This window comes from Miniopterus schreibersii (genome assembly GCF_964146895.1).
Source record: "Miniopterus schreibersii genome assembly, chromosome: 13".
Lineage (NCBI taxonomy): Eukaryota > Metazoa > Chordata > Mammalia > Chiroptera > Miniopteridae > Miniopterus > Miniopterus schreibersii.
In genome coordinates this window covers 58,270,474-58,282,413 of record NC_138113.1, presented here as the reverse complement: position 1 = coordinate 58,282,413, position 11,940 = coordinate 58,270,474, and positions in this window count along the sequence as shown.

Below are 11,940 nucleotides of genomic sequence, written 5' to 3'. Positions count from 1 at the left end.
ATAGCAATGTTTCTGAAGTCATAGACTTCCTGCCGCAGGCTGAAGGACACGTAATACCGAGAGGGAAAAAGACGAATAGAAATGTCTTAGGTCTTTGTGACCCTTCAAATTGTAATGGAATAGATACTATAGAAGCAATTATAATTTAAATGTCATAAACTTGGAAAAAATTTGGTTTTATACAAGTGTGATTACAGAGATACATATTAGTCATACGTGTAAATGAAATTCCCTTAAAAACCTATTCCATTCAGCTATGTATTCATCCTTTTGGTTTGTGGTTGAGTGTTTTTGAACTTGTGTTTTTAGCACCTGTTCAGGATTAAAACAATAACAATCCCACTGCCTGAACAGTGGGCTCCTACCTTAAGATAATTATCCTTAAAATGGAGGGCGCATACATTTAAGTGGAAGGAACATAGAATCTTTTCCCTCTTGGTAATAATTTTAAAATAATGCAAAGAGGTTCTTTGAAATATTATAGAGAAAACACTTGCCATTTAAAGCAGGGTGTGCACCTCCCTTTGCATCGTTTCCATTTCATGAAGATGTCAGTGTATTGTGGGAAGATTGTTACAGCATCTGAATTTTGAATAGTTGTGGCTGAATGTAAACATGACAAAATTTGACTGATGGGGTATCTGAAGGGCCTGACTTGCTATGACTGATGGAATTGAAATTCTTTACTTTGCTCCTCACAGGTTCTGGAGGATAGGCTGAAGCTCACCAGTAGTACCAACTAGCAACATCAACTAGCAGGTATATACCTAGAAATTCCTTATCTAGAAACCATGTTACAAAATTTGATCAAATTAGCATTACACATCTTTGGTGAGATAAATATTATGAAAATTGAGTTTTTTAGTCATCATCAGACTAAGAGCTGACATCAGGATTCAGGTACTGTATCAGTCAGCTTAGGCTAAGTTGTGTAATTGTAACAAGCATCCCCCAACTCTCAGTGGCACATAAAAATCCAAGTTAATTTTTGCGTCATGCTATTCATTCATTACATGTCAGTCATATTTCTTGGACCTGGGACAAAGACACAATTCCTCTTTGGAACGTTGCCAGTTTTATGGCCAAGGGCAAAGAGACTATGACAGAGCCACCTGTGAGTTTATAATGTTTTTTCTCAGAATTTTCATGTGCTGTTTCCTCTGACATTTCATTGGCTAATGGAAATAATGTAGCCAAGATTGGTGTTAGTGGGACAGGGATATACAATCCTTTTGTGGGAAACGGCATTCTAATTCCCATGGCCAAACCTGGTATCAATGGGTTGAAGATATGTAATCTTCCCATAGAGAAAGGTGGTGAATATTTTTCATAGTAACACAATCTACCTCAGTCACCTAAGAAGCAATTAGTAGTAATATAGCTTTTTCCAAAACACAGCCAGTATCTTAGCCTGTAAGAGATAAATAAGCTGAGGTGACAAAGAATTCTCGTTCGGCCTTTCTACCTTAGCAAATGGCCCTTTGGACAAAGGACGAGCCATCTGATTCTGGGTTAGTCAGGCCAGTGACGACTTTGTTGGTGGAGTGCCTCGAATGGAAACTCTTATTTGGCAGCTGAAAGTAAAGGAGGAAATATAACTTTACACAAATAGCTAGTTACTAATGGGATACCCATTAAGTATTATCTCCTGTGGCATAACCTGGAAGTAACTCCCCCTCTCTCCTTCTTTTCTCTCTCCTCTCTTTCTCTAAATCAATAAGTAAAAGAAACAAACAAACAAAAACAATTAAAAAGAAAATAAAGCGCTAAATGTGTTTAGCAGTTTAAATGAATTACAGTTCGTGGTCTATTTTAGCAGGAATAGAAACCTAATACAAATATAAACTAACACAGAATTCTTAAGCGTTTTCTTAGGAATAGAGGAGGCTACTGTCTTCATACTGTTTTCTCCTTTAGGGGTCCCAGCCAGGACCACAAGAAGAGTCCCCTTTACTAAAATGCTGTACCTTTCCTCCCTCAAGTCAGTGCGTAGCCACCTGCTGCTTCTGCAGAGTCAGACAGAGGGCAGCGGGCACCTGGGCACACTCTGGGCAGGAAGCAGGAAAGGGCCAGGCTGGGGTTCAAGGCTGGATATAGCTAGGAAAGCTAGATGTGACCTCTATGCACCGTTTTCTCTCTGTTATTTATATGTATATGGAGAGAGCGAGCGAGGGGGGAGTGGAAATGAGGGCTCACATTTATTTACGGTGAGTAATTATATTGCTAAAGCCCGTGGACTTCAGGCCCAGCCCGCCAGCTTTGCGCAGAGCGTGGGCCGCGCGCCTCTGCCGCGGCCGCAGCCTCCGGGTCCCTGCAGAAGGACCGCGGGGCCGGGGCTGGGGGCCGCGCATCTCCCTCCTCTAAGGGGGCGGTTGCTATGGGATGCAGACCGTGTGATCCCATGTGATTGCCACCGGATCCACGGCGCCTGGGGGGAGGGGGTTCGGGAGCACAGACAGAAACGGAGCTTCTGCAGCGGCGCCTTGAGGGCCGCAGAGCCTCGGGCCAGCCCTTCACCTCCTGCCCGAGCAACCTCCGCGGCGGGGGAACGAAGCTGACACCGGAATCACAAGTCCGAAGGTATGTCGCGTGCCGGCCCCTGCCCCTGGGAGGGGGGTGCACTCGGAGCCGGGTCAGCGAGGGTGGGCTGGGGGCCCAGGAGGCAAACAGCCCCCTCGTTTCCTCGGCTGGAGGCGCCCGAAGAGCCAGGCTGCCCTGGGCTGCAGGTCCCTCGCCGGCCGCCGGGGGCGCTGCGCTCGCCGCGGTCAGTCGGGCGCTCGGGGGTCGTTTCTGAGTTCGCTTCGGGGGTCCCTGCCCCAGGCTTCGTGCCGCTTCTGGCTCCAGCTCTGCTTCTTCGGGTGACATCTCTGCTCGCACGTCCATAGCCGGACCGCCTGGCCGGGGCTCGCTCTGCACTCGGCGGGGGAGCGAGACCCCGCTGTGTCCCCGAAGGCACAGAGCGGGCTCGACTCGGGTAATGGCACGAATTGCGACCACAGCGGCGGGGACCCCAGAACTCGGCTTCGAATAGGGGTGGGTTTGGGCTGAAAGAATCGATTTGTTCTTAGGCATGTAAGATCGCTCTTTTGCATCTTTCTTTTTGTACTGACGCCTCATGATGAGTTTTATTTTCCAGAAAATAAAATACTCTCAGTATGAAGAATGAAGGACTTTTATATTTTATTGAGAATGTGGTCAAGATATAAAGTTTAGGTGTGTGTGGATTTTTTGGCCCCATTTTTGAGAAAATATTATTGTGATAAGAAATTAAATATTTTTCTATGTTGAAAGTCATAAAGAAATAAGTAACACTGTACATGAGCATGCTAGCGGTTCACAAAATGAGCAGCCCTGGTCGTAGCCCCTGGGTACTGGGTTCAGTATATCCTGGTGGCCCTCATAGCTGCATTTGGGAAATTCGTAACTCTCTGGGTGCACCTGAGTAGCACTCTTTTTGAATCAACGCCAAACCTCTAACAAATTAATTTTTTGAGAATTTTTGCAAGTTTACTTGAGCTCAAACTGATAACGATTGCCAGGGTGCAAGATCTCAAACGTTTTTTACAAATTAGCTTTTAAAGAGTCTATTAGTAATGAAAGAAATAGGGTAGAGTAAATTGCATATTGAATTTTATTTCATTTTTGTAAAAGAAACAACAACTCAAGTTGTGTCTATGGTCTTAACATGTTTCAAAGGCAACAGTGCCCTGCATGTCCTTGACCAGTTTGCCTCACCAGATCCCCTGCAGTCCTTGGCAGGAGCCTGGGGCCCAGGTCTCAGTGATACTGGCATTTCGCCTCCTGTTGGGTATGTCAGCATATACTGACTTACCTCACAAAAGTCTTGACGGTGTTCATCAAATGCTCCATTTATATACTCTTTATCCTAAACAAGCCTGTATACTTCAAAATGCTTTCAAGTTCTCATGTAAGAGAACTTAGGACTCCATGGACTTAAGGACTTAATGAGAGTGATTTCCAAACTTCTGAAGCTGGCACGTTATTTTTGGCAGGGATTGTGCCAGAAGCTGGTTGCTGGCAAGTCTGAGTGGCTGAGCTCCCATATGGAGGCCCCCAGCCTTCCTGCCAGTGTTCCCCATGCTCCTACTCCCTTTAAAGCCCTTTTCTTTAACCAGGCGCGGAGCTTCCAGGAGGGCTAAGTAGAAAGGCAGAATCTCCCATTTTGTAACAGATTCAACTATATTTATCTGTGAAATAAGAATTGATGTGCCCGATCTCTCATCTTCTCTATTGTTGGTCTTTCCCAGTAGACTGTGAGCTCCATGGACCTGGGGGTTGTCAGTTTCGTGTGCTGCTGGATCTGACTGGCCTGGAGAGTGCCTGATGGAGGGGAGACGTTCAATAAACATTTGCTGAATGAATTAAGATTATGCTCACCCATCGGAAGATCTTAAGAAAATGGGGCACCAGGCCCACAGTGCAATGGTTAATATTATGGGCTTTAGGGAGCGTTAGACCTGGGTCTGAATATTAATCTTTTTCCATAGCATCTGTGTGTCCTCAGGAATTTATTTAGCCTCTAAACTTCAGTTTCTCCTTTTAAAAGGCAGGTAATACTAGTACCTTTCTCACTTCTAAAAAGATTATGAGATAATTATAAAACATCCAGCATGATTCCTGACACATGAGAAGTAGGTATTATTACTACCACCCAGAAGCGGGGGAACAAAGGACACCACACTTCAGGGGCGAGAGGGAGATGCTGGAATAGCCGAAATTAAGGAGAAAACACTGTCCTAGAGCAAGGGAAGAAGGGAGATCTCAGACTTACCCACCTCATCAGAAGTGGCTTCTAAATTGGGTTTTATAAAGGACTGAGAGGTAGGTGACGGCCACATATATTTAAAAATGCATTTATGTAGATATATGTGTAAAACGAATATTTGTAACATATATATGTAGATATATGTGAAATATGAATTTAAAAATTTGCATTTAAAGCCATTTAAAACAATACATGAACTGCCTTGAGGCCATAGGGAAGGCGGGGAGTCTGGCACCGAAGGATACCAGACAGTCACAAGCCCTGCACCAGGAACCTCCCTGGGCTGGACACTGGGCATGGCGTGACATTTCAGAGCATCTAGTGATCTCTTTTGTGTGCCACAGGAGCTGAGTGTAACTCGGGCTGCATTAGCTGGTTACTGGCCTGTGAGTAGCTGCTGTATCTGCAACAGAGCTGCGCTACCCAAACGGGAATTAGAAAGAGCACGCGGCGCTGCTGCAGTGACAGAGCCCTGTGAGCCTCTGGCTCTTCCAGCCGAGTGTGACCTGGGGGGAGGGGGGCATGCTGGAGGTGTCCTGAGACAGCAGTGACTCGAGCCACTGGCCATTCTCCTTTTCTAAATGCCTTACGACAAACCACCTTAAAGAGGCAGCCCGGGGAGGCGGCTTGTTATGGTATTTCCTCCAGTGTTTCAGCTTCCTTCCAGGAAAAACGGAAAGAATGCCTTCGGTATTTCTACTACAGAGTTTTTGTGAAGATTAAATAAGATGATAGATACAGAAATATATGGACAGAAAACGTTGGAAGGACTGTAGGCTCATTTATGTTCTTTCTTTTTTCAATCCTCATCCAATCTTCACCCTTGGATCTTTTTTCCATTGCTTTTCAGAGAGTGGAAGGGAGGGAGAGAGAGAGAGAAACATCAATTGGGGTCGAGCCTGTAACCGAGGTGCGAGCCCTTGGCCGGAATCGAACCTGAGACCCTTCAGTCTGCAGGCCGACGCTCTAACCACTGAGCAAACCGCCAGGGCACTGTTTGTTCTTCTGGACCTTCTTGGTTTTTTCTTCCCTCTCATCTCCTCTTTTGCCTTCCCTGTGGGGACCCTCTCCCCCCGACGTAGAAGTGGTGTCTCCTCCACGGACTCGGTTTGCGCTTCCACTCTCGCAATGGACGGGAGGGAAGGCAGCCTAGGGGTCGTCTAGTCACGTCGCTGCCTCGCTGGAGAGACTGTTTGGAGCTTGAACAAACCTTCTACAGAAGCTCGTATACAAGACAGACTTTGAGAAAGCGGTGCTCTGTCCTGAACGGGAATGTAAGGACTGGAAGTCAGGGCTAGCGCCGCCCTGAACAGCACCTCCCCGAAGCCACCAGGTCCCACAGAAAATGGTGTGGAAACTATGACTTCTTCTCTGATCTTATTTTGCACAAAAGGACACAGGAGGCCTGAGAGATACAGTGACCCCAGGCTGAAGAAAGCATGCTTTGCCAGCAAGCCGCTCCACTCACCGAAAGGACCGTGCGATTCCAGGCTCAAAGGCAAAGCATCCGTGTGCGGTGGAAATGCCACGAGGGTGGGAATCTTCACTCTTCAGCCCTCGTGGCCAAGACCACGCCAGCCTCTCTCCAGACCTCGGTTGCTTCCTCATTTGCAAAATGAAGGGGTTGATGAAATAAGCTCTAAGGCCCTCTAAGTCAAGAATTCCGGCTGCCTTCTTTCCCTTCCCAATGAAAGGCCTACATGGAAGCAGAAGACGCTTCCGATTGTTGCCGCAGGCCCAGTCCCCCACAAACAGTTTAGGTATTTGAGCTAAATCAGTGAAGAAAGTCAGAAAAAAGGCACTGTTCTCATGAAGGTGACGTTCTTCCAAAGGGCAGGGTGTGTGTGTGTGGGTGTGGGTGTGGGTGTGGGTGTGTGTGTGTGTGTGAGAATTTATGCTAATGAGGTTCTCTGTGTGGATCGGCCCCACAGGCTACTGACAGAGGTCATCTCCTGTAAAAATAATGGGGACTCTTTATGAAGCATCTACTTGTGCTGGGGGCTTTGTGCACTTTATTTCCCCCCTTTCAACAATTCTATAAGGTGGATGTCATCATTCCACTTCGCAGGTAAGAACGCCAGAGCCCAGGGCATTTGCACAAGCTGCTGTACAAACAGGAAAAGCAAACAAAACTCATAGACTCGGACGATCTGTGGTAGCTGCCAGGGGGAAGAGGGGTGGGGGGAGTAAAGCACCGGCGAGGGGGCTCAAAGATATGTTGATGGAGATTTGACTTTGGGTGGTGGCACACGGTGCAATATACAGATGATGATGCCTCACAGAATTGTACACTTGAAACCTGCATATCTTATTAACCAATAAATTTAATTTAAAAAGAAGGGGGAAAAAGCTGGAGAAGCCGAGTTTTGCCTCAAATCCTCTGACATTCCCTGCGTCCTCATTCTGTGTCCTCATTAATGGATCCCCTCTGCTGATGGTGAGGCCAGAGACAAATTTCCACAGGACAAACGGACCATTATAGCAAGTTGCCCTTAAAAACACATTTGGTAGTGCATTTAAGCTAATTTGACAAACACCATCTAGGAAGTCTAGAAAAGACACTGTGCTTTCGGAGCTGGGAAGGATGAGCAGTATTCCTGGAGGGAGAGGAGCCCTGAAGACCTGGCATCGCTTGGCCTCCCCCATGGGGCGGCCTCCACTGCAACTGAACACTGAGCTGATCTACAGCAGTTAAAACGGGGCCGTGATTTTTGGTGTCCCAGGCCCGGACTTCATTCCAGTTGCCCGACTCTCCTGCCTCCTTGACTCAGAGTTGAGCATCCCCGTCTGCCTTTGTAGCCCTCGGTGTTTATTGATAAGTCCCTGTCGTCTCTGAGCTGGGCCTCACATGCAGTTGAACCCTCCACCTCCCAGACCCTCCTCCCCGCCTCTCCACAACCCCTGGCCACCCTTTCACCTGGGCTGTCAGAATAATGAAGGCTTGATTTCAATACTTTCCCTCATTTCTCTGTTCACTGCTCTGCGGGTTAATGCAGATTCCAAACTTCAGCAAGCAGCTGTTAAACATGTCATTAACACTGCTTGGGCTGCAAATGAGACTCTGCCACTGGGATTACTCCGTGAGCTATAGTTCTGTGATGAGTGTTGTCAATCACAGCTGACCCGCTGTGTACCGAATGGAACTCAGATTATCTTCTTTCTTCCTCCGACTCTTGTCATTTTTTTTTTCCGGCAAAGAATTACTATTCTACTCCCTGAAAGATTGATTACTTGCACAAATAAGAGAGTCTGAGACATTAATACAAAATTCGCAGGCTTTTCTTTATCTCAAGCCTGCAACTCCCTCTACATTTCCTCCTGGTAATTATATTAGAATTGTGTACACTAGGAATTGCCATCTGATTACTATAAAACTAGTTTTGTCATGACAAAAATGAGCTTAAGTCTTGTTTTTTTGGAAAATGATCAGTACAGTGCACTGGATGAGAGAGAAGGAGATTAAATCCAACTTGCTTTCATCCATGAATGCTTTCATCTCTTTTTCAAACACAGGAAATGATTACCGCTGCTATAAGCTGCAGTGCGTACGCGTGAAAAGGGATAAGAAAATATTGGAAATTCTGTAACCAACAGTAGGACATAATATAGGCCCCTGGCACCCACTGAGCGACATGTACTTTATTTTCCCATACCGCCAGTGTCAAGAGTTTCATATTTTAAAGGGAGTCTTACCTTGAGGAGTGACATTACAGACTGAGGAATAAACAAATTTTTATTTTATTTTATTTGATCTATTTTGTTTTTCATAGAAAATTAGACAGAAGGTAGTATTTATAAAACCTAATAACCGTAAGCTATGGAGCAACATCGGCCCATGTTGATAATTTCCGAGAGAAGGCAGAGCTCTCATTTTATTATATTTTCTAACATGTCTTCAAGGAAACAGAAGGTTTTTTAAGAGCAGTGACCACAACCTGTTTTTCCTCTATATCCTTGAAGTCCAGTATGCTGTAGCTACTTGGTAGATAATTATTTAGTGAATGAATGAATGAATGAACTAGCAAGTTACCAAGTATCACTTTCAGATTTAAAAATAAACATGCTCTGCCCAGCTGGGTGTGGCTCAGCAGTTGAGCGTCAACCTCGGATCCAGGTAATCGGGGTTCGATTCCCGGTCAGGGCACATGCCCGGGTTGCGGGCTCGATCAATGACTCTCTCATCATTGATGTTTCTGTCTGTCTCTCCCTCTCCTTTCCTCTCTCTGAAATCAATAAAGATATATTTAAAAAATAAAAATAAATAAACATGCTCTGTAGTCATCCATGTGGAGAAACATCAACCTTGCATGTGCACACACTCACACACAGGCACACCCAGGAATGCTTATACACTGATTTACTTCTCACATCAGTCTCTTAGATGGGCCTTACTTATGGCGAGAGTAGACGCTCAAGCTCCACGGTACCAGTTATCTATCGTCACTATCATGTTTGTAACAAAATCCCAAAGCCTCAGTGGCATGAAACAAAGAGCATTTATGGCTTATATGTCTGGGGTCAGTGGGGGGTTGGCAGAGCGGTTCTGCTGGTTTTGGCTGGGCTTGGTCCCGTGTCTGGGAATTGGCTGTTGTGTGACCTGCGATGGCCTCCACTTGGACAGGCAACTTGCCTCTGCTCCATGTCTTTCTCCACCAGGCTAGTCGGGGTGTGTCCCCTGTTGGTGCTAGAGTTGTGAGAGTGAGAAAGTACAAACACTCAGGTTCCTCAGGCCTTGATTTGCGACTGACACTCTCACTCCGTTTAATTGGCCCAATTCTAAACAGAAAAGGTCAGAGGAACAGACTCTGCCTTTGTGAGAAGAAATCCAAAGTCAGGTGGGAAAGGGCACGGTTAATGGGAAGGGTGAGACATTTGGCCACTTTTTCAAACCGTACATGTGCTATTAAACAGATGCCTTAGAAACAAAGGAACATCAGTTATAGTGAATTGAGTGCACTGCGGTCCAGCTAATTCTCTATGACGTCTAATTGCCCGTGCACAGAATGGAACTGTTGTGCCTAAAAGAGGTCAGAGGAAGAAACCTGCCTTTTCCTTGTATTTGGAATCCAGAGAGATGCTCAGATCCAGGCCACTTTAATACAGAAGAATTTGCACAGTGCAGCTTGCTGGCACTCTTTCTGCCATGTCGGCATGAATGAAAGAGCAACCAGATAGTGACAAAACTGCTAATAGAGAAATGGAGCAGAAGCTGAAAGGCGTGTCGGGACAGTGGGGGGAAAAAGCAGCCCTACAGGAGCTCCTGCTCCAAAACCAGAGTCATTACCAACTCCCAGTTCCCGGGGAGAGCAGAAGAGAGAAAAAGAGAGACTTTCAATGGATCAGTAAGGTGATCACTAAACAAGGGCCATAACCCAAGGTTATCTGTGTACAGGATTTCATATTTTGACTCATTTACATTTTGTGAGCCCCATGTAGCATTTCACATTAGTCCATTTTGTCTCCATTGATTTTTTAAAAATTTATTTTTATTGTTGAAAGTATTACAAATGTTCCTTTTTCCCCCCCATTGATCCCCTCCACCCTGTACCCCACCCCCAGGCCTTCACCCCACTATTGTCTGTGTCCATGGGTTATGAATATATGCATATAAATTATTATGTTAATCTCTCCCTGCCACCCACACCTTCCCTCTGAGATTTGTCAGTCTGTTCTATGCTTCTATGTCTCTGGATCTATTGTGTTCATTAGATTCCACATATGAGTAAGATCATGTGACACTTGTCTTTCTCTGCCTGGCTTATTTCTCTTAACATAATACTCTTTAGGTGCCACCATGCTGTCTCATAGGGTAAGGGGTCCTTTTCTACAGCTGCATAGTATTCCATTGTGTAATTATCTGAGAAGATGCTTGATATGATTTCAGTCTTCTTGAACTTGTAGAGACTGGTTTTGTGTCCTAAAATGTGGTCTATCTTTGAGAATGTCCCATGTGCACCTGAGGAGAATGCTTATTCTGCAGCTTTGGAGTGCAACGTTCTATAAATGTCAATTAAATCCACTTGATCTAGTGTGTCATTTAGAGTCACTGTTTCCTTGTTGCTTTTTTGTCTGGAAGATTTATTCAGTAGAGTCAGTGGGGTGTTAAAGTCCACTACTATGGCTGTATTGCTGTCAATCTCTTTTTTAAAGTCCTCCAGAAGTTTTTTGTTTTTTTTCTTTCCCCAGCCTGTGTGAGTCTTTTGTTCTAAAGTGGGGCTCTTGTAGACAGCATATATTTGGGTCTTGTTTTCTTATCCATTCAGTTACCCTGTGTCTTTTGATTGGGACACTTAATCCATTTATATTAAAGTTATTATTGATAGGTACTTATCTCCTAAAATGATATTGCCATTTTATTTCTTTATGCCTATGTTTTTCATTCTTTCTATTTCAACTTCTTATTACAGCAGTCCCTTTAACATTTCTTGCAATGTTGGTTTGGTGGTGATAAACTCCTTTAGCCTTTTTTTTTGTCTAGGAAGCTCTTTATTTCACCATCTATTTTGAATGATAGCCTTGCTGGAGAGAGTAGTCTTGGTTTCAGATCCGTGCTTTGCATTAACTTGAATACTTCATGACATTCCCTTCTGGCCTGTAGGGTTTCTGATGAGAAATCAACAGACAGCCTTATGGGAGCTCCTTTTTAGGTAACAGCTTGCTTTTCTCTAGTTGCCTTTAAGATTCTCTCTTTGTCTTGGATTTTTGGCATTTTAATTATGATGTGTCTGGGTATGGGCATCTTTGGGTTCTTCTTGCTTGGGACTCTGTTCCTCCTGAACTTGTGACTTTTTCCTTGACCAGGTTAGGGATGTTTTCTGCCATTATTTCTTCAAACAGATTCTCTAACCCTTGCTTACTTTCAACCTCCTCTGGCACTACTATGATGCAAATATTGTTACATTTCATGTTGTCCCACAGCTCCCTTAAACTGTCCTAGTGTTTTTTAATTGTTTTCTTTTTAGATCTCTGATTGAGTGATTTTTTTCTACCCTGTCTCCTAATTTGCTGATGCAATTTTCAGCTTCCCCTAATCTGTGTTCATTCCTTCTTTTTTTTTTTTTTTTTAATTTCTATTATGTCATTCTTAATTTTCTTCATAGTTTCCATTTCTTTTCTCATGCTGTTGAGCATCCTTCTGACCAATATTCTGAACT